Raw genomic sequence first — 22,694 nt, forward strand, 5'->3', positions numbered from 1 at the left:
AAACATTGCAGGAGCTTGTGATTTGACAGTTTCACCACTAATGTATATGCAACCCCTGCACATCGGGGTCTCTCTTCCCTCCAGTACGGACACTTTACTCCACACCCTGTATCCGAAAGGCTCAGAGCATTGTGGAAGACCCCACACATCCCTCACTCAAACTCTCATGCCTCCTGCCATCTGGGAGAAGATACCGGAACATACGGTTTCTTACGGCTGGACTATGCAACATTTCTTCCCCCAAGCCATCAGGCTACTTTCCCATATGAAATTCTTTCGTATTGCTGCTAGAAAAATGTCCATCGTTCATTCCTGTGTTACAACGTAAGTTGTGTGTTTTGCACTTCTTACGCCTTGTACGGTTCTGTAGTTTGTGCTGTCAATGTAGCACCCTCGGTCCTGAATGAACACTGTCTCGTTATTACTGTATCAGTTATGTATGGTAGAAATGACAAATAAAAGCTACTCTATTGTACTCTCTAGTCTACACAAATTATGGACAATTACAAACAGCATTGACTGAACTCAGTCCCATTCTAACTTTTTGAATTTTTACTGCCCCTCTTTTAGACCTCACTTCCAGTGCCATTCTTCAGGACACACAGCTGGAGAGCAATGTCTTCCAAGACCTGCTGCAATATATATTTTAGGAGATCACAGAGGTAGTAACAATGGCCTGTAGTGATTTATACTCAAATTTTCCTTAATCCTGTTTAGAAGGTGGGGTGATAACAAAATCATTAAATCCCCACCTTACAGCACTATCAAAATAAGGAAATAACAGACCTTACATACCACCACAGTGTTGCAAGGAACTAGAAATACTGGTGGACTTTATGGTTTAGAACACTCACTTCTAACCAAAAGAAATATTCTCACAGATAAAAAATATGTTGTGAAGAGAATATAAGGTAGTTTGCACATGGGTATAGATATGTTGTGAGAGTGAGTAAAAATGTGGCAATTAAGATTATAATGTGGCAAAATGTGAAATTGTTCACTTTGGCAGGGAAAATAAACTGAACGGTATTATTTAAATGGAGGACTACAGAATTCCAAGGTGGGGGAATGTATAAGCATTCTGCTGCAAGAGTCACAAGGAGTTAGTAAGCAGGTAAAACAAGTAATTAAGAAAGCTAATGCAATGTTATCCTGATTCTGCACAGCCCTTTCACTATCAATAAGGCAAGATAGATCGTAAACCATCTACAAGATGAAATATTCTCCATTTGCCTCTATGAGTGAGGCTCAAATAACACTCAAGAAGTTCAGCACTATCTGGGGCAACTGCATTCATCACCTTCAACACTGACACCCTCCATCAACAACACAGTGTGCACCAACTACAAGATGCAATGCAGCAATTTGGCAAGACTCTTTAAACAACCCACACACTCTACCACTTAAAGGATGACTGAAGATCACGGGAACATGAGCACCTGCAAGTCTCCCTCCAAGCCACACAACACCCTTACTTGGAACAATACTGTCATTCCTTCACTGTCATTGGATCAAAATCCTGGAACTTCTTTTGAAATAGCAATGTAGGTGCGCCTACACAACACAGGTTATAGCAGTTCAAGGTGGTGACTCAACACCACCTTATCAAGGGCAGTTAGGAATGCATAAAATCACTGGCCTTCCCAGTGACACATATCACAGGAATGAACAAAAAGGAACTCCAATGTTAGGCAACGCTTAGAAAGGAAATAAGAACAGTATGAAGAACTGATCAGTTACATACACCAGGCATTGGAGACTAGAGTTCCTTTCTATGCTGGTTCAGCATCAGCAATACATACACCATTTGAGGAGAGTTAGGGAACAGACCTCTACAGGGAGCGTATTCATCAGACAAGAGGAGGGTCTGAAGTGGGTTGAAGCACTCTCCAAGATTAAAACTGCTAATGTACTGGAAATTAAAAAACATATTTATGAACAGTACTGTGTAATAAAGTAATTGATTTTGTGAATGGATCATTGTTACCTTCAACTACATTCTAGTCCAAGATTTAAGCGCATAATTAAGACTGACTCTTCTGTGCAGTTCTGAAAGAATATTGTGTGTCATTTATTGTACAAATTTAATAATCACCAACTTGTCTATCTACCAGGTGCATGTTAAAGATCCTGGAATACTATCCAAATCTTCACAATAGTTTATTTCTTCATATTTTCATGGGTTGTATGTGTCACTGACAAGCATATCATTTGTTACCCATCTCCAGTTGCCCTCAAAACAAATGGTTTGCCAAGTCATTTCAGAGGGCAGTTAACAGTCCATCATAGTGCGTTGGTCTGGAGTCACAAGTATGTCAGAGCAGGTAATGATGGTAGATTTCCCTTCCTAAAAGGATGTCAGTGAACCCCATTGGGTTTTTTTTGACAATCAATGTTAGCTGTTATGATCACCATGATTGAGACTGGCTTTCAATTCCAGATTTATTTAATAATTGAATTTAAATTCCACCAGCTGCTTTGGAGAAATGTGAGCCCATGTCCTCCACAGAATTTCCCTGGATCTTTAGATTACTAACCCAGCAACATTATCACAACACATTGTCTCCCAGTGTCCTGGCCAACATTTTTCGACATACACAATAACAAATTGACTAAGTTGTCTGTCTCATTACTGTTTGTGAGACATTCATGTCCCAAAATTGGGTATAGTTTGCTGACAATACCATAATAAGTCATTCTAAAAACCAGCATAAACATTTATCAGCAAACAAATTAAAAATAATCCGAAACAATTCAACTTTGAAGATACCTTAGTTTGAAAAACATTTCTTAGTAAACAACTGGTTACTAAGTGTCACCAGGACATTGAAGAGGCACGAAGAAAGAAGTCATCTGAAATAACCTGATGCATTATAAGGGCTGATATTTCCTCCTAAATCACTAAGTGGGCCATGCAAAATCCAAAAATATTGGTTGGAATTAGAGGGAACCGTGAAGGAATCTTCATTAATGTGAAGCAGTTCAATGCAGTGACTAGAGAAGTTCCAAACTTGACACATGATTTCAAAATAAACACTAGAGTAAAAGATGTTAACTCTGTGCTTCCATGTGATTGTTACAGATGCAGTCCATATAGCATCATGTTTTCCTGTTTACATTAGTTATGCTGAACTAAATTTCCAATTTCTATTCACATTCAGCCTCAAACTTGAGACAGTGGGCCCAAGTCCACTACAAATTACAATAGCTCATACAAAATTAGATCATTCTGGCCAGTTAGAAAAGGAAATTCATCTATTCTGGTTTGAAATTAAATTGACAAACATGGAGAAAATATTCCCATTTCCATTGTGACATCCAATCAAAATAAGGTACATTAAGCAAGTCATTATATGAAAACAAAGTACAGGTACACAATCCTTTATCAGAAATCCTTGGGGCCAGTTGTTTTTTAAAATTTTTCAGATTTTGGAATAAATGACATTTTCACAGTGAATTTTTTTTTCAATTACCTAACAGCAGACACACGCGTGAACAGTACGAACACTGAGACACAACTGACATTTGCCATTGCTGGGCCACGCCGCCATGTCACATCTGAGTGACATGGTTCGAGTGGGTGTGGAATTGGGACAACTGTTCGCATGCCAAAATGACACTCCACACTCCATGAAAAATATTTCGGATTTCGGAGTTTTGGATAAAGGATTGTATTTTGTCTCTGGACAATTTGGTGCTCAGCCACACGGTGCCAACTGTTTAAAAAAAAACAAATCACAGAGCAAAGTGGTAGAAGACTGATTTTAATACTGTCCATCCTGAAGAGGTGTTAGTTGGGGAAGATAGTGAGTGAATGGGAACATCGCTGGACTAGTAATCCAGAGGCCTAACCTTATACTCTTGGGACAGGTATTCAAGTCCCACTACTAAACTAGTGGAATTTATATTCAATTAATAAATATTGAGTATTTAACCATTCTAAGGAATACTGACCACCATTACTTGTCATAATACCCATCTGGTTCATTAACGACCTTTAAAGGAAGGAACTCTGCCATCCTTATCTGATCTGTGACTCCAGTTCTACTATAACCACTCTCTGAAATGACCTAACTATCAGTTCAGGGACAATAATGCTGACCTTGCCAGAGTTACCCACATCCTATTAAAAGATGAAAATATAAATAATTCCAAAACTTGCATCAGATTTCAGTTCAACGCGTAGAAAGTGAGAGATGTTTAGCATAAGAATTTCACAGCTTTTGAGTCTCGTTAGTTGCAGGTATCGACGTCAATGGACCAGACTTAAAAGGCTACCAGATATTTCAGAGGTTTGTGAAGCTGGAAGAAATTACAAAGAGAGCAAGATGCCAGGCTATAAAGGAGTTTGAAAACAAGGATACAAAATAACTGGAGATGATGCTGATCAACAGCACATTGGTGATGGGTAAATGGTTTAAAACAACGACAGCAGAGTCTTGGAGTTTATGAAAGGTAGAAAAAAAAAGTTGACTGATAGTGTGTTTGATTAATCAAGTCCAGAGATAGCAAAGGTATAGGTGAGGGTTTCACCAGCAGATGAGCTGAAGCATGGCAATACTGAATGATGTTACAGAAATTAATCAAGCAATGTGGCACAGGAGCATGTTCCATGAAACCTAAGAGGGGAAAGTAATGTTTCCAGATACTTGACTTTTTAAAAATGATACACAGCCAACTCCTGTTAGTTTTATGTAACTTGGTGTGGAATAGTTTTTGGTCATACTGCTTCAGGCATCACTTAAAAAAGCTCATCGATTATTCATTCAAAGAAATGTAAGCAACGTTGGAGGAACTACTGTATGAAATTCTAGTACATTTCAAGCTTGCTCAAATTGAGTAAGCATATGAGTCAAAAGGAAGAAAACAATTTATGTTTGACAATAATACAATTCTCACATCTAGTCATGAGGCAAAACTTTTGACTTGAACATTTAGAGAAGTTTGCCTTCAAACAAAACTACAAATGTACTTTCCTTCCAAAGAATTCATATCCAAGAAGAAAGGTCATGCAAGGCAGCTTATTGCACTCAATCAAAATGGTTACTATTTTAATGTATCCACCTCCTCACATTTAAATCTAGAGACAAACACTGTGTTATATTTTTCCTTTGCCAGCAGCATCCGATAGCAGCTTGTCTCCCAAGACAAATTTCACATAGTATCAAGGGTTTGGTATCGTCCAGAATCAGGTCTCCAAATATTAGCGTACAGTATCTGAAAACAACACTCTCTCACCTGAGAATAACAAGGCTGTGGGTTCAAGCTCTGTTCCAGAGAATGAAACACAAAACTAGGCGGACACTTCAGTGTAGTATAACATGGTCAGATGTGGTCATCTTTCGGAAGAAATGTTACATCAAAGCCTTATACACCTGGTCAGATCCATGTAAAAAATCCCAATACTTTAATTTGAAGATGAAGGGAGCTTTTCCCTGGTGTCCTAGTCGGAGTTTACCCTTCAACCAACATCACTGCGATAGACTGCCTCATCAGTTTATTTTGCGGTTTGAGGGACCTTGCTGTGCACAAATAACTGAAACCTTTTCTTCTCTGCAACAATGGCTAGACATCAGTATTAACTTTTGACTTCAAAGCACTTGGTTGGTCATGATGCTTAGATCACCGGACAAATGAATATCTCTCATTCCTCATGGTCAATGTGCAGGCTTGCTTGCTATAAAGAACTTCAAAACCTTGAGTACACAGCATTGTGTTTTGAAAAACAATGCCTTGATCCCTTTCCTGAACCCCAATGACACTAAGACCATAAGATTTAGGAGCAGAATTAGGCCATTCAGCCCACTAAGTCTGCTCTACCATTCAATCATGACTGATATGTTTCTCAAACCCATTCTCCTGCCTTCTTCCCATAAATCCATGATTGCCTACTAATCAAGAACCTAGCTTTCTCTGTCTTAAATATACTCAATGACTTGGTCTTCACAGCCTTCAGTGGAAATGAGCTCCACAGATTCACCAACCTCTGGTTTATGAAATTCCTCACCTCTCTGCAAATGGAAACTTTTTCTCCACCACTCGATCCATGCCTCTCAGTATTCCATACGTTGCAATTATTCCCTACCCACCCCACCTTTCATCCTCCTGAACTCCTTTGAGCACACACCCAGAATTCTCAGCTGCTCCTCACATGACATCCTCCATTTTCATATCATTCTTGTCAACTTCCTGTCCTCCCCCCCCACACAACTCCAAAGCCAGCACAAACTTGCCCTGATACAAGGCTCAGAACTGCTCATTCTGCAACTGAAGAGGGAGAAGGCAGAATCAGATGTAATGGTGTTACAGCTGAATAAAGGCAAAGACAGAGGCATGAGCTGGGTAGAATTGACTGGGAAAGCAGCCAAGCAGGAAAGACGGTAGAACAGCAATGGCAGGAATTTCTGGGAGTAGTTCAAGATTCACAGCAAACATTCATCTCATGGAAGCAGCAGCATACTAAAGGGAGGACTAGGCAACCATGGCTGACCAAGGAATTCAGGGTCAGCATAAAAGCAAAAGAGAAAGCATATAATGTGGCAAACGGCAGTGGGAAGCCAGAGAATTGAGAAGCTTACAAAGACTAACAGAGAAGATAGAAGAAAGAAAAAAAGAGGGAAAAGATTAAATATGAGGGTAAGCCAACCAGTAATATTAGGAAAGATTGGAAGAGGTTTTTTTTTACATATGTGAAGAGCAAAAGAGAAGCAAAAGTGGACCTTAGGCTGCTGGAAAATGATGCTGGAGAAGTAGTTATGGGGAACAAAGTAGTTATGGCTGAAGAACTGAATAAGTACTTTGCATCAGTCTTCACAGTGGAAGACCTATCCCAAAAATTCAAGAGAGTCGGGGGCAGAGATGAGTACAATGGTCATCACCAAGGAGAAGATGCTAGAAAAACTAAAAGGTCTGAAAGTAGATAAATCACCTGGACCAGATGGGCTACACCTAAATAGTTCTAAAGGAGATGGCTAAAGAGACAGTGGAGGCTTCAGTAGTGATTTTTCAGGTCTCACTGGAGTCAGGGAGGGTCTCAGAGGACTGGAAAATCGCTAATGTAACCCCCTTGTTTAAGAAGGGAGTAAGGCAATATATGGGAAAGTATAGGCCGATTAGCCTGACCTCAGCCGTTGGTAACATTTTGGAGTCCATTTGGAGTTGGAAGTGCATAGTAAAATAGGGTAAAATCAGCATGGTTTCATCAAGAGGAGGTTATGCTTGACAAATCTGTTAGAATTCTTTGAGGTAACGAGCAGATTAGACCAATGGATATTATCTATTTGAACTTTCAGAAGGCTTTTGATAAAGTGCCACACAGGAGGCTGCAGAGTAAGATAAGGGCCCATGCTGTCAGAGGCAAGGTGCCAGTACAGATAGAAGATTGGCTGTCTGGCAGAAAGCAGAGAGTGGAGATAAAAGGGTCCTTCTCAGGATAGAAGCCAGTGACTAGTGGTGTTTCACAAGACTCCATGTTGGGCCCATAACTTTTCACTTTATACATTAATGATCTGGATGAAGGAACTGAGGGCATTCTGGTTAACTTTACAGATGATGCAAAGGTAGGTGGATGGGCAGGTGGTATTGAGGCGGCAGGGAAGCTGCAGGAAGATTTAGATGGGTTAGGAGAGTGGGCAAAGTAGTGGCAAATGAAATACAATGTTGGAAAATGTGAGGTCATGCACTTTGTTAGGCAGAATAGATGCATGGACTACTTTCTAAATGGGGGGAAAATTGAGAAATATGAAGTACAAAGGGACTTGGGAGTCTGAGTACAGGTTCCTCTTAAAGTAAACTTGCAGGTTGTATCAGTAATTATGAAGATAAATACAATGTTGTCATTCATCTCAAGAGGTGTAGAATACAAAAGAAGGAATGTACTCCTGGAGGCTCTATAAGGTTCTGGTCAGACCACATTTAGCAAATTGTGAGCAAGTTTGGGCCCTTACCTCAGGAAGAATGTACTGGCCCTGGAGTAGGTCCAGAGGAGGTCCACGAGAATGATCTCAAGAATGAATGGCTTAACATATATGAGGGATGTTTGAGGATTTTGGGACTATACTTGATGGAATTTAGAAGGATAAGGTGGTGTTGGGGGGGGAAGGAGGTTTCTGACTGAAACTTCCAGAATACTGAAGGGCCTGAACAAAGTGGACATTGAGAAGTTGTTTCCTTTGGCGGGAGAGATGAGGACCTGAGGGCACTGCTTAAGAGATGAAGACCCTTTAAACGGAGATAAGGAAAAACGCCTTTTTCAATAACATATTTTTATTAAGAAAAAATAGATTTTTAAATATTACAACAAATACAAAAAAATGCAATTCAAAACAGTACAAAAATAGTATAAAACTAAACTCAAATAATAAAAAAAAATTCACCAACCCACCCTCCTGTATAAGTGTATAAACATATACAGAGAAATATAAAGTTTTAAAAACCTAATTAATTAACTAAATAAATAAATAAATACCTAACAACAAACAAATAAATAGTGATAACTCAGCCCAGCCAAACAAAACACTCATACATTCCCAGTTCCTCCTCCCTGGATATTGGACTCATGAAACACAATCGCTACAGCTATATAAAAGCCCTTGTTAGTGTGGCAGATAAATCTGTGTCCAGGTATTTCAAAAAGGGTTGCCATGTCTTGTAAAAATTCTCAGTTTTGTGGTGTACTATATTTGTGAGAAAATCCAGGGGAATATGCTCCATAACAATCTTCTGCCAACCAGACAGGCCTGGGGGGTTTTCGGATATCCAACCTAGCAAGATATTCTTCCATGCACAGAACGCAAGAACATTGAAAAGGTTTTTCTTATGCGCGTCCGCAGGAAATACAATGGGTAGGCCCAAAAGGAGAGAAATAGGGTCCTTCTCCATCCCCACACCCAAAATCCTCTCCATTGTACCCGCCACAGCACTCCAATATGTTTGAAGTCAAAGACAATGGGTAAAAGTGCCCGTGCAGACCTTGCACTTGCGACATGCTGAAGATACCCCTGGTTTAAATTCTGACAAACAGTCTGGGGCTAAGTGGACCCTGTGGAGAATCTTCAACTGTAAAGCATGGGTCCTATTGCAAATTGATATCTTCCTTGCATTCTCCCAAATATCCTCCCATGCCTCTGAAGAAACTTCAACACCCAGCTCTCTTTCCCACATCTTGCAGAGTCGATCAGACTCATCTGAGGTGGCACCCCCCCAAGTCGTGATATAAAGTACTGACAGAGAATGTACTCTTAGCCCTTAGTATCCCTCTTTCTTTGTCAGATTTGTAGGGATCAGTCAAAAGTGTGGTCTTTTTTTGAATAAAATCCCTAACTTGAAAAAAACAAAAGAGGTCTCGATTAGGTAACTCGTACTTCCGTACTAATTGATCGAAGGACATCATTACATCTCCCTCAAATAAATCACCCATGCAAGATATACCCGTAGCTGCCCAATGTTTAAATCCTGAATATATCATACCCGGTTGAAAACCCGGCATACCCACTAAAGGTGTAAACAAAGATGTTTTGCCAATATTACCTTCCCTCTGCCGAATTGCCCTCCATGCGTTAACAGTATTGATGACTATTGTGGTTCTGTTCGCCGAGCTGGGAATTTGTCTTGCAAACGTTTCGTCCCCTGTCTAGGTGACATCCTCAGTGCTTGGGAGCCTCCTGTGCTGACTATTGGGTTATAGCAATATTCCCTAACTGTCCTCATTTTGTCCAGAAGCAACAAACTGGTAAGGGGGCACCTTGCCTGGGAGACTTCGATATCTAGCCATATTGAAAGAGGGTCCCCACAAACCCAATCACTCATGTAGGTCAAAAGTGAGCTTAATTGGTAATTTTTAATGTCCGGAAAGTCTACTCCCCCCAATCTGTGAGACAACTGCAGTTTGGCTAATTTAACGAGGGGCCGTTTACGGTGCCAGATAAAGAAGTTGAACCAGCCATTCAGTCTCCTGAGTGTTTGTTTATTGAAAATCAGGGGGAGCATCCATATAGGGTATAGCAAACGAGGGAGAATATTCATCTTAATGAGCATTATCCAACCCAATCACAAGACTGGAAGTGTCTCCCATCTTTGAAGATCTTGTTTAATCTTTCCAAATAATTGAGTAAAATTGGCTTTGAACAACCAACCCAGAACTGGAGTAATGAATATGCCCAAATATACAAAACCCCCCTGTGACCACCTAAATGGGAATCTATAGTGACTCTCAAGAGCCAACTCTTTCGTAAGACCACCTATAGGCATAGCCTCTGATTTAGCAAAATTAATCTTATACCCTGAAAAAGTGCCAAACGCATGAATGCATTGTATCAGGCAAGGCACTGAAACTGCTGGATTTGTCAAGAAAATTAGAACATCGTCTGCATACAGTGAGATCTTACGTAATTTTGACCCCACTTCTGGAGCTGATATATTAAGATCCCCATGAATGACCTCTGCCAACGGTTCAATCACCAACATAAAAAGTAATGGTGAAAGGGGACAGCCCTGCCAGCTGCCCCTAGAAATATTAAAATTGCTTGATCGTACCCCATTGGTAATGACTGCAGCGAGAGGTACACTGTAGAGAACCTTTACCCATCTTATGAAAACTTTGCCCAGACCAAACCGGTCTAGAGTATAGAAAAGGTACGGCCACTCAACTCGGTCAAATACCTTCTCTGCATCTAAAGAAATCACCAATCCCTGTATTGACTGCTGTTGGCATGCTTGAATTACGTTAAGCAGCCTCCTAACATTATTGGAGGATCTGCGACCCTTTATGAAGCCCGTCTGATCCTCTTTAATAATAGAGGGTAACACAGTCTCCAGCCTTAACGTGGGATCCTTAGAGAGGATCTTAAAGTCCACATTTAAGAGCGAGATGGGCCTGTATGAAGCACAGTCTTCCAGGTCCTTCCCTTTTTTTAGGATAAGTGAAATATTGGCCTCTCTCAGAGATGGTGGAAGATAATCATGACTGTATGAATCATTAAACATATTCAGCATCGGGCCTGACAGTTTACTTATAAATTCCTCATAGAATTCACTGGGAAGTCCATCAGGACCGGGCGCCTTTCCACTCTGAAGCTGCCTCACAGCTTCCTGCACTTCTTGCTCTGATAATGGGGCATTGAGAAAGGACTGTTGTTCAGGAATCACACCCAGGAGCTTCGGATCTCTAAAATAGGATTCCATTTTGGCCTGCCCCTCCTCACAATTCTCAGACTGATATAATTTAGAGTAGAATCTCTGGAACGCCACATTAATCTTCTTAGAATCACATGTTAGGTTCCCCGACCCTTCCCTAATCGCTGTAATGGTTTGTGGGGCACTTCTCTTTCTGGCAAGGTATGCTAAGTATTTGCCTGGCTTGTCACCATGCTCGTATAACCTTTGCTTTGCAAAAGCCAGCTCCTTCTTTGCCATCTGCATGAGCATGGAATTTAGTGCAGACCGCAGTGCTGTAATCCTCTGTAGTTTGACCAACGAGGGTCTGTCAAAATAGGCCTTCTCAGCTGCCTTCAACCGGGCTTCAAGGAGACATTGCTGCTCACCCTTCTGCTGCTTCCTACTAGTGGAGTATGAAAAACTAACCCCCTAGCATAAGTTTGGCAGTTTCCCAGAGAACAGATGAACTATCAACCGAACCTATGTTGGTGTCTAGAAATGCCCGAAATTCCCTAGAGAAATATTCCACAAACTTACTGTCCATGGGAATAAAGGAGTACATTTGCCAGTACCTTGAATCCACTGTAACATCCCTAATCTTAACCATGAGGTTACATTGGAGCATGATCAGAGATGGCAAGATTACCAATCGTACAAGATGCCACCAGATCCAGGGTTACCGCAGGGGTCAGAAAAAAATCAATCCTCGTGTGACATCTGTGCAGATTGGAGAAAAACATGAAATCCCTACCTGTCGGGTGGAGACACCTCCAGACGTCCGCCAACCCTAATTCCCCACACAGACCCAATAACTGTTTAGTTGTGCAGAGGGACCTTTAGGCAACCTGTCTACTGTGGGGTGCATGAGACAGTTAACATCTCCACCTATAATGATGTGCCAAGACTTGAGACTTATCAGTTAAGAAAAAAACATCTACCAAGAATTTAAGAGGATGAGCTGGGGGACAATAAACATTCAAAATACCATATTCTTCCCATTTATCAAGGCTTTAACAATTACAAACCTCCCGTATGTGTCTTTAACACATTCCAACAATTTAAATGAGAGATTTTTCCTAACCAATATAGCCACTCCCCTACTTCTGGTATTAAATGATGAAAAATAAACTCGGTCAAAGCCATTCTGCTGTAATTTCAGATGTTCCTCGTCATCCAAATGTGTCTCCTGTAACAAAGCAATATCCACGTTCTCCTTTCTAAGATTCAAGAGTACCTTCTTCCTCTTAATTGGTGAGTGACTTCCCTTGATATTCCAGGTACACCATTTAATCAAATTATTAGCCATAATCTTCTGCAATTACATTTAAATTCCAGAGAGGAGGAACCCGAACCACAAATTGCTGAGCCTTAGTGTCGCATGGACCACCAAATATAAAAACTACATAAACTAAAACCATTACATTTAACAAACATACAAAATTATTAAAAATAAAAAACAAAAACCAGAAAACAAACCAACATATAAAGCGCCAACAGCGCTGAGTACGGGAACTCACCCCCTGCCCGGAGGGGGCAACTACCCGTCCTGAACTGCTCATAAGTAGGCATCTAACCATCTCAACCACCTTCACTTCTCCCAGCTAGAGCCGCATCGCAAGCACAAGCTAAAAAGAATAAACACCCCACAGACTATCAATATGAATAAAAAAACATTCTTTTATAAAAAAAGGGAAATAAATATCCCACCCATCCTTTGGTATGTCCTAATTCAAAAATTTAAAATGTACATCTTAATCACCGCCAGACATAGTTTGAACCAAATTATTATCAATAGAGGAAAAAAAGGGAAAAACAAAGCTCCAACCGGATTTCCTCCATTTCTTTTACAGAATGATAAATGCATACCCAAGCAACAATATTTATACATACTACAATTGTTTAACTTAGGTTAGTTTGTCCACAAAGTCTCTTGCCTTCTCCAATGTGTCAAAGAGATGCGTGGATCCATCTAAGGTGATCCGAAGCACTGCCGGATATCTCAGGGAGTACTGAATCCCAAGGTCCCTCAGTCCTCTCTTGACACCATCATACGATTTTCGTTTCTGGATCACCGCAGCTGAAAAGTCCTGAAAAAACATGATCTTAGACCCCTCGTAAATTAGGGCTTTTGGATCCTTCCCCTGGAGTCTGGAAGCCTCCATGACTCTCTCCTTATCCCGGTAATGATGGAACCGCTCCAGGAAAGGACGAGGGCGTTGACCCAGACCCGACCACCGCGCTGCGACCCGGTGAGCCCTCTCTATCTTCAATCCTCTCATGCCAGTCTCCAAGTCAAGGAATTTCGGAAGCCAATCTTCAACAAATTCCGCAGGCCGCTCACCTTCCTTACCCTCAGGCAGACCAATGATCCAAATGTTTTTTCTCCTACCCCTGTTTTCAAGATCATCCACTTGGTCACGCAAATTACGGACCTGCGTCTTCAGGGCTTGGATCTCATCCTTGAATGAACTGGCATCAGCTTCCACCACTGCGACCCTGTGCTCCACCTCATCCATCCTCTTTTCCAGGTCTCCCAGCTGCTGCTTATGTTTCTGCAGCGTGAGAGAGACTGGAGCCAGCTTCTCTTCAATCTGTTTCCCCAGTATCTCAGGAGTCTTCCCAAGCTGGTTCACCAGGTCCTGGAGAGTCTTCCCAAGCTGGTTCACCAGGCCGAGCTGCAGACCCATGCTCCTCTCCCTTTTTAGACATTTCTGGACAGCTGAAAATACAGGTAAGTCAATTTTTAAATGTTTCTTGGGACTCCACGATCTTTCCAACGCCCCAAGAAATCCCGATGACCTGGGTTGGGCGGGTTAAAGGACCGTTCCTGCTCCTGCTGCGATGTGAGGCTCTGCAGTGTGATCTTCTCAGATCGCCACCATCTTCGATCCCCCCGAAAATTGCCTTTCGCCAGAGAGTGGTAAATCTATGGAATTCATTGCCACAGAGGGCTGTGGAGACCAGGTCATTGAGTATATTTAAAACAGGGATAGATAGGTTCCCAATTGCCATGGGGATCAAAGGTTACGGGGAAAAAGTGGGAAAGTAGAGTTGAAAAACCTAATGATCGAATGGTGGAGCAGACTCAATGGGCCAAATGGACTAATTTCTGCCTCTATGTCTTACGGTATAATAATATTCCCAATGTGGTCTAACCACAGCTTCATAAAGACTCAGCAGCTTATCCCTGACTTTTGCAAACGTCTTCTGTACAATTATGGCTCCTGTCTTAAGGTTCTCAAACAGATTTACAGTGCTGCTAAATTTCTTAAATCCACTAATGTTGTGCTTGATGCAAATTAGGTTCCACGTAGTTGTTTCTCAAACAAATGAAATGGTCACTGGACTCAGAACATGAACTGTTTTTCTCTCCACAGATGCGGTCAGACCTGCTGATTTTCTCCAGCACTTTGTTTTTGTTTCAGATCTCCAGCATTTGCAATTCTTTGTTTTATATTAAGCTGGTTCTCAAACTTGCTACATGATAAAACATGACATAGGTTTTGATCTGAGATGCCATCAATCTACAACAGGAGACAGTATCTGCCAAAATGTTAGTTTCCCAACATTTTCCAGTTACATCAAATGTTTTGTCAAAATTCTGAGACTAAAATCTGAAATAACACTCGTTAATTCCCAGCCATCAACGAGCCAAGAGCCTAATCTCAAAAGATTTATCAGGAGGAAATTCATATTTATCCACGACAGAAATTCAAATTTAGTAGATTGGATCAGTTAATGTGACATCATCTGACTTAAAAGGGTTCTGAGAACTTGCTGCAAACTAAAAGCTTGAGCATGAAACAGTTTATTTTGTCTAATAACTGTGCTATACAGACTCAATGGTTTCTCTTTATAACCAATCATAATTAATATATAAAACTAGCTAAGCAACCTTAAAATGCACTGACACTCCAGAGATAACTATGCTCGTGAAAAGACTAGAAATGGCTGTGGATGCCAAAGATTCTTTGCATAGAAGGAATTCAGTAAATAGTTCAAACCTGAAAAACCTCCAATAGCAGGCCCATATTCTGTTTCCTCTAGAGACAATGCTGAGGCAATAGCAAAAAACCCAAAGAGGAAAGAGTAGCTGGGTCCACTTTTCAGGGGTAGATTTGTTTCACTAAACACTTATCAGTCACTTATTCATGTGAAGTTAATTATGTCAGAATTGCTTCTGATCTAATTCACATTCCACAACAGCAGAGATCACATTACATACAGAATATTGGACAGCAGGGGTAGATTGTAGTTGACCAAAGTGCCTATTGACAACACTGAGCTGGTATCAAGATAGGCCTTACAAGAAACAACATTCTACAATTAATTCTGTTTATTCAAAAAAACATCAACTAAGATCTATTTAAAGAATGCATACAGTTGTAAACAGTATTAACTTAGAGTTTACTAAGGAATTTCTGAACTACAGCAAACAGAACTCATGAAGAAGACTACAGCAACTCCTCCCAGGAAAAACAAGGTTGGTTTTCCAGTAAAATGCAGATAATGCAGGATAGGTATTTAATTCAAATTGTGTGCGCAAAATCAATCCCAGTCTCATACAGCAGGTCTTTCTCCTGGCATGATGGGGAAACTGACCCATGCATTTCCATTCTGACCATGAATAACAATATCACTATATGTGGTCATAAATAAGGGGATCAGGCAATGTCAAATAAAAATAGAAGCAGCAGCTGAGAAATAAACTGAAACCCCAAATATTACAACTTTATGACCATAAGAATGCCTTGAATAAAGTAGAGCAACTTGGCTCAAGTTTATCTCAAGCTATCAACTGAGACAATCAGCAACCCAGAATACTTCAGGAATTATCATAAATTCAGCCTCAAACATCAGCACAATATTTGAATGAATTTTACTCCATTCCTGTTCGAACTGATATTACAAACAATATGGACCACCATTAGTGAGACAAAACGTTTACTTCCATGAATTTGCCTTGAACGTACCTCGTTGACTTTAAAGAGCTTTGGGATGCCCAAGGGTTGCAAAGTGTTATATCAATTTAAAGTTTCCAAATCTTTTTGTCTGACTAGCAATGGATTTCACTTATCAGATTTCACTTGGCATTCAAAATGTACAATTGTCTCCAATGGCAGACTCACATTCTGTTTCCTCTGGAGACAATGCTGAGACAGTAACAGAAGCCATGTTATTTGGTGGTACACAAAAGTACCACAGGGACAGAGAAACCTCACTGGCACTGTCAACACTGTTGAGCTGCTGTATTAGTAACCTTGCGTTGTAAATGCAGTGCAAGTCAGTACAGCAGACAATAGATGGTTTTACTTGCATGTTCCAATGTTGTGAAAAGTGCTACATGAATGCAGTCTCTGTCTCTATCGTGTCTGCACTCAACCAAGGAATTAATTTGCTCTATGTGGGACCATGCAACTTGTTGGCTAAGTAAACAGTGACTTTACTTCTAAAATAAATGATCAGCGATGAAGCAGCTTGGAATACCCCGAGCAGTAATATATAATTGCATACTATTCCATTCAGAAAGCATCTCAAACATGATACAATCGTACCAAATTTCATCACCATTAATGATGTAGAATGCTAATTTATATGGGATAAATATAGAGATGTGCTGAACACAAAGAAACAATATGATTACAGCAAAGGATTACAGCAAAGCCATTCAGCCTGTTGAGTCCATGCTGGCTTCCCTGCAACAGCACTTCAGATACACCCTTACCTGCCTTTTCCCATACCCTTGCAAGTTCTCGCTTTCCAGTTACCTACCAATTTCCTTGAGAGCCGTTATTGAACTTGCCTCCACCACCCTCTCAGATAATGCAAATCACATCATAATCTGCAGTTGAGCAAAGACATTTCTCTTTCTGACACCTTTGATTCTCTGTTCTATACTTTAAAACAAAGGAGTTTTTGAAGTTGCATGCTATCCAGAGTTCAAGGCAGTACGTACAGTTTTTGCACTAAACAACTGTGGAAAACTCCATTTAGTGTCCAGGGCTCAAAAGTTGCAAATTCATCAACAAAATTCCCTTTAAAACTTTTCAGCTTCAACATAACCTTCTCTGTATGATCTTGGCCGTCTGTAGATTCCAACCTGTTACTCCTCTCAACCACCACGATGACTAGATTCAAGCTAATCCATGGTAAAAAGACACCAGGGCCAAAAATGCAGGATTTTGTGGAACCCCACAAGTTATCAACAATATTGACCTTTGTTTCCACAACCAGAAAGCTTACAGCTAAAGACTAGAGACCTTTAAAACAGTTAACAAGACTAAATAGCAAGCAACGACAGACATTAAAAAGAAAACGGCCTGATTGTAAGTCCATGCAAGCCTATTTATACCAATCTAATGAATTGTATGGAGTAAGCAACTTGGTCATTCACTGTAATTAAGTTCCCAAATTCAGCCTGTAACAATCCTATCATAATAGGATTACAGTTAAGTCGTTAGCCAGTCGGCGCAGCACAAGAGGGTTTTGGCCTATTAGTTATCATCGCTGCAACTCAGAATTAGACAGAATCAGCATGGGTTGCATCCCAGAAATTTTACATGAGGCCAAAGTGGACTGCAACTAAATGCAGATGACAAACCTAATCTTAGATTCAAGCTTTGCTTCAATCACAAAACCGAGGGCATCAGTGATTTTGCCTCATGCTTGTCTCTAACCCTCATTAGCTCTGTTATTTTACTATGTTTACATGGTGTCGACCTGTAAATAATTGACAAAAAAATCTTATAAATTTGGCAAATCAGGAGAGGAGCTTGCAAATATTTAACAGGTTATTTTAGTAGATTTAAATGTCAAATTCAAACAATACCTACTCCCCTCATAGGGGCTGCAATCTTTTTGCATGCTTTGAAACCATTCTGCAATGAAATGGTGAGGCAAGGGGAGAGGCCAAAGAAAGAGGTATAGAAGTGACAGTTGCCTACCATTCAGCATTATTGTAAAAGACAAAGGCAGGCAGGTATAGATGACAAAATTCTTCATCAACTCCAATGTACCAGCTCAGCCTTCAGTTGACTAAGGATTTTGTCGAGGTTAAACACAGCTAACTCACATACAGGTCTCTGTGCTCAATGGAACAGGAGCTAAGACAAAAACTAACTGCTGCTAGAGCATTATCAATTCATGAAAGACACACTCTAGTCTGCCTGAAACTTGCTTAACTTAGAATGTGTCAGTCTTAGCAAGTTTTGTGTGCTCAGATTGAGGTTCTAGATGTCGGTTTGTTCGCTGAGCTGGAAGGTTAATTTCCATGCGTTTCATCACCCTACTAAGTAACATCTTCAGTGGGCCTCAGGCGAAGCACTGCTGATAACTCCTGCTTTCTATTTATAAATTTGGATTTCTTTGGGTTGGTGATGTCATTTCCTGTGGTGATGTCATTTCCTATAATGAAGCCACTTCCTGTTCTTTTTCTCAGTGAGTGGTTGATGGGGTCGAACTCAATGTGTTTGTTAATAGAGTTCCGGTTGGAATGCCTTGCTTCTAGGAATTCTTGTGCGTATTTTTGTTTGGCTTGTCCTAGGATGGATGTGTTGTCCCAGTTGAAGTGGGGTCCTTCCTCATCCATATGTAAGGATACCAGTGAGAGAGGGTCATGTCTTTTTGTGGCTAGTTGGTATTCATGTATCCTAATGGCTAGTTTTCTGCCTGTTTGTCCAATGTAGTGTTTGTTACAGTCCTTGCACGGTATTTTGTAAGTTACATTAGTTTTGCTTGTTGTCTGTATAGGGGGTTTCTGTAATGGGGAAAGCTAACCATCTAAGATCCTCCAGCCATTGTAGACAGAGGGACTGGTAACTGTGCAGAATCTGAAAAGAACGTGTATAGTAAACATCATGGTACTGGAGGTCCATTGAGGCACCTCAGAGTGAAATGTGCTCTATTGAGAATGGCTGAATTTTATTGCACTTCCATCGCGTCCAATATGAAATATTTCATAATTCACTAATACAACTTCTATGAATAAAATATATTTCATAAAAATATCAAGGACCAGAATTTCAGCACAAGACTGAGGTCATGGTTTACCAGCATAAGTGATCCCTGTGATCCCCTGTTTCACAGTTGGATAACCTATTGCAGATTCCTTAAAGCACTGGAGAAGTACCACCAAATTGTGCTTTCACAAGATCCTCCAAATCCAATGGCAAGAAAAAGATAGTTCAACAATAGCATTCTCTCCCAAGCCAACATGGCCAGCAATGAGGCACTAATCATTCAAAACTGGCCTCACTGTGAAGAACATGTCATTTGTATAACTAACAATAAATTCCATAATCAATTATTCTTAACAATTATTCTCCCAGGAGGACAGGGCAAGTGCTTTAAGAACGTCCTAAAAGAATCCCAGAAGAAATCAAACTTTCCTGTTGACCCTGGAGAGCCCCTGCCTTGTGACTGACCAAACTGCAGAAAGTTAATTCATGAAGGCACTGAACTTCAGAGGGAATGGGAGAAATGTGCAAACGTTCAAACATCCCAAATGCTAACTCTCTAGACACCACCTGCCTTGCGTGTGGCAAGGTTTGCAGGTCACACATTTGACTTCGCAGCCATCTCGGAACCCGCTGGACCAGAGTGAAACAAGCCATCCTCAGTCCCAAGAACAATGTAAAGAAAATCCTATACTTTTAAAATAATGTACCATCCCCATTCCTTCATCAGAAGAGTATTAACAGTGGGATTTTGGTTATGTTAAGAAATTCAAGAAGTGAGCAGAGGGTCATGGAGATTCAACACAATTGTTCAAAATTATGAGTAGTAACAAGAGTGTAAAGATTTCTAGTAGATAGCAAAGAAAAGGTGGTGGGGAGGGGAGATAAAAGTTCTAACTATAATTGAAGTTGTGATAAGACCAATGCATTCCTTGAATGGATAATGAAAGCAGATTCAATAGTCACTTTCAAAAAGGAACTTGAAAAAATAACACCAAGTTGAAACAAATTACTGCAAATTCAGGAATCTGGATCAAAGACAACAAATGCTGGAGACCACAGTGGATCAGACAGCATCCACAGAGAGAGAGTGCAATTAATGTTTCAAGTCTAGATGATACTTCATCTAGGAGGGGGCAGCATTAATGTTATAATTGGTGAGGGTGTGAGGGGCTAGTGGGTGTAGGGTACTGATGGAGAAAAGATGTTGATGTTTCAGATTAAATGATCGGAATGTGAGAATGGCAGAAAATGTTATGTCTCCTGCCAGACTTTAAAAGGACAGTAACTGGGATGGGGGGAGGGGAAGACATGATAACAGGCTAAAAGAAAGGGAAGAAATGGTTCACAAATTAAAGGTGTTGAACTCCATATTAAAGCCCAACTTCTTTTCTCTAATGCAAATAGCATTCCTAAACCCCTCTCCTCTCTACCCTCATCAGACCTCTGTGACATGAAGATTGGGACAATCTACCTCTGTTGTCTCTCCCGTCACCAGACTACCTAGCCAAATCCTCCATAATGTTCACCTTCCTCCATCTAATCCTCTAATGCATAACTTTGTCTATTTGATCTCATTCCCTCTCCAAAACCATCACGTCCACGAGACCCACCTCCACAGTGTGCCGGTCACCCTCCTAGATGAAGGGCTTCTGTCAGAAATGTCGACTCTCCTACTCCTCAGATGCTGCCTGACTTGCTGTGCTTTTCCAGCACCATACTTTTCGATGAAGGATGTTATTACACTGGAAAGGGTGCAGAAATGATTTACAAGGATGTTACTGAGACTCGAAGGTTTGAGTTATAGGGAGAGGCTGGAACTTCTGTCCCTGGAGAATAGGAGGCTAAGTGGTGACCTTATAGAGGTTTATAAATCATAGGGGCAGTATAATAGGGTGAATAACCAAGGTTTTTTCCTTAGGGTGGGATAGTCTAAAACTAGAGGGCATAGGTTTAAGATGAGAGAGGAAAGATTTAAAAGGGACCCAGGAGCAACATTTTCCCACACAGAGGGTGGGGCAGATCTAGAATAAGCTGCCAGAGGAAGTGGTAGAGGCGGGTATAATTAAGACATTTAAAAACCATTTGGACAAGTACATGGATAGGACAGTTTTAGATGGATATGGGCTAAACATAGGCAAATGGGACTAGTTCAGTTCAGGAAAACTGGTCGGCATGGACCAGTTAGGCAGAAGGGCCTGCAGCATGCTGTATGACTCCACGAACCTATTCACACCCAATCTCTCCTCCCAGCTCACGTTAGGTGGCACTGTAAAAGGATCTCTTTCAGGTGTTGTTCCCCTCTCCATTAAGTCTGTCATCACCCATTGCTCAAAACAAACTCCATTGCCAACCTCACTTTCATCTCCAAATTCCTTGAACATGTTGTCATCTCCCAAATCTCTCCAAGCAGGTTTCTCTCCCGGTTAATTACAACCCTTAGCAAATTATTTTCAAACTTATCAAATAGCTCTTATCAAAGTCACAATTTACATCAGTGTGACTGTGACAAAGGTGAACCTTTCCCTTTATTGTTCACTACAGCCTCTGACACAGTTAATCACACCATTCTCCTCCAACACTTTCTGACTGTCAACGCCCCGGATGGGACTATTCCATTTTTATTTGCCTTATCATAACCATGATGTGGAGGAGCCAGTGCTGACCTGGGGTGTACAATTTTTTTTTAAATCACACAACACCAGGTTATAGACCAACAGGTTTATTTGGAAGCACTAGCTTTCAGAGTGCTACTCCTTCATCAGGTAGCTGTGGAGCAGGATCATAAGACAATTTATTGCAAAAAATTACAGTGTCATGCAACTGAAATGAGATATTGAACGAGAGAGGGAGAGGGAGCAAGAGAACAAAAAAAGAGCATGAGACAGAAAGGGAGTGCGCAAGAGAGGGAGAGAGGATAGTGTAGTGGGGTCACCTGTAGTGTGACATGAACCCTTGGTCCCAGTGAACTTGGCCATCAGCCTCTGCTTGACCACTCTGCATTGTTGCATATTCCAAAGTCTGCCTTGGAGGACAGTCACCCAAAGATCCAAGGCAAAATGTCCTTGACCGCTGATGTGTTCCCTGACTGAGACAGAACACCTCCGTCTGGAGATTGTTGCGTGGTGTCCATTCATTCGTTGTCGATTGTCTGCTTGGTCTCACCAATGTACCATGCCTCGGGGCATCCTTGCCTGCAGCGTATGAGATAGACAACATTGGCCGAGTCACATAAGTACCTGCTGCATTTTTGGTGTGTGGTGTCCCCATATGTAGTGGTGGTATCCATGTCAATACTCTGACATGTCTTGCAGCGATTGCCATGACAGGGCTGTACAGTGTTGTGGTTGATGTTGTCCTGAAGGCTGGGCTGTTTGTTGCGAACAATGGTCTGTTTAAGATTTGGTGGGTTTTTTTAGAGGTGAGAAATTGAGGCGTAGGGAAGATCTTGGTGAGGTGCTCATCCTCATCGATAACTTGTTGCAGGCTGCGAAGAATATGGCACAGTTTCTCCACTCCAGGGAGGTACTGGACAACGAAAGGTATCCTATCGGTTGCATTCCGTGTCTGTCTCCTGAGGAGGTC

The 22,694-nt window shown here is 41.0% G+C and overlaps 1 protein-coding gene across 2 annotated transcripts in view; it reads right to left on the reverse strand.

Moving 5' to 3' along the window:
• Positions 1-22,694, reverse strand: part of nbeal1 (neurobeachin-like 1) — a 239,843-nt gene that overhangs the window by 201,157 nt on the left and 15,992 nt on the right. Inside the window, exon 1 of one of the 2 annotated variants that reach the window (XM_072578458.1) lies at positions 17,111-17,486. The exons of the other annotated variant lie outside the window; for it this stretch is intronic. The gene's annotated coding sequence lies outside the window, so the exon portion shown is untranslated. Of the gene's footprint in view, positions 1-17,110; positions 17,487-22,694 lie in introns of those variants that run through there. 2 annotated transcript variants of the gene reach the window in all.

Source organism: Chiloscyllium punctatum, chromosome 10, assembly GCF_047496795.1.
Source record: "Chiloscyllium punctatum isolate Juve2018m chromosome 10, sChiPun1.3, whole genome shotgun sequence".
NCBI lineage: Eukaryota > Metazoa > Chordata > Chondrichthyes > Orectolobiformes > Hemiscylliidae > Chiloscyllium > Chiloscyllium punctatum.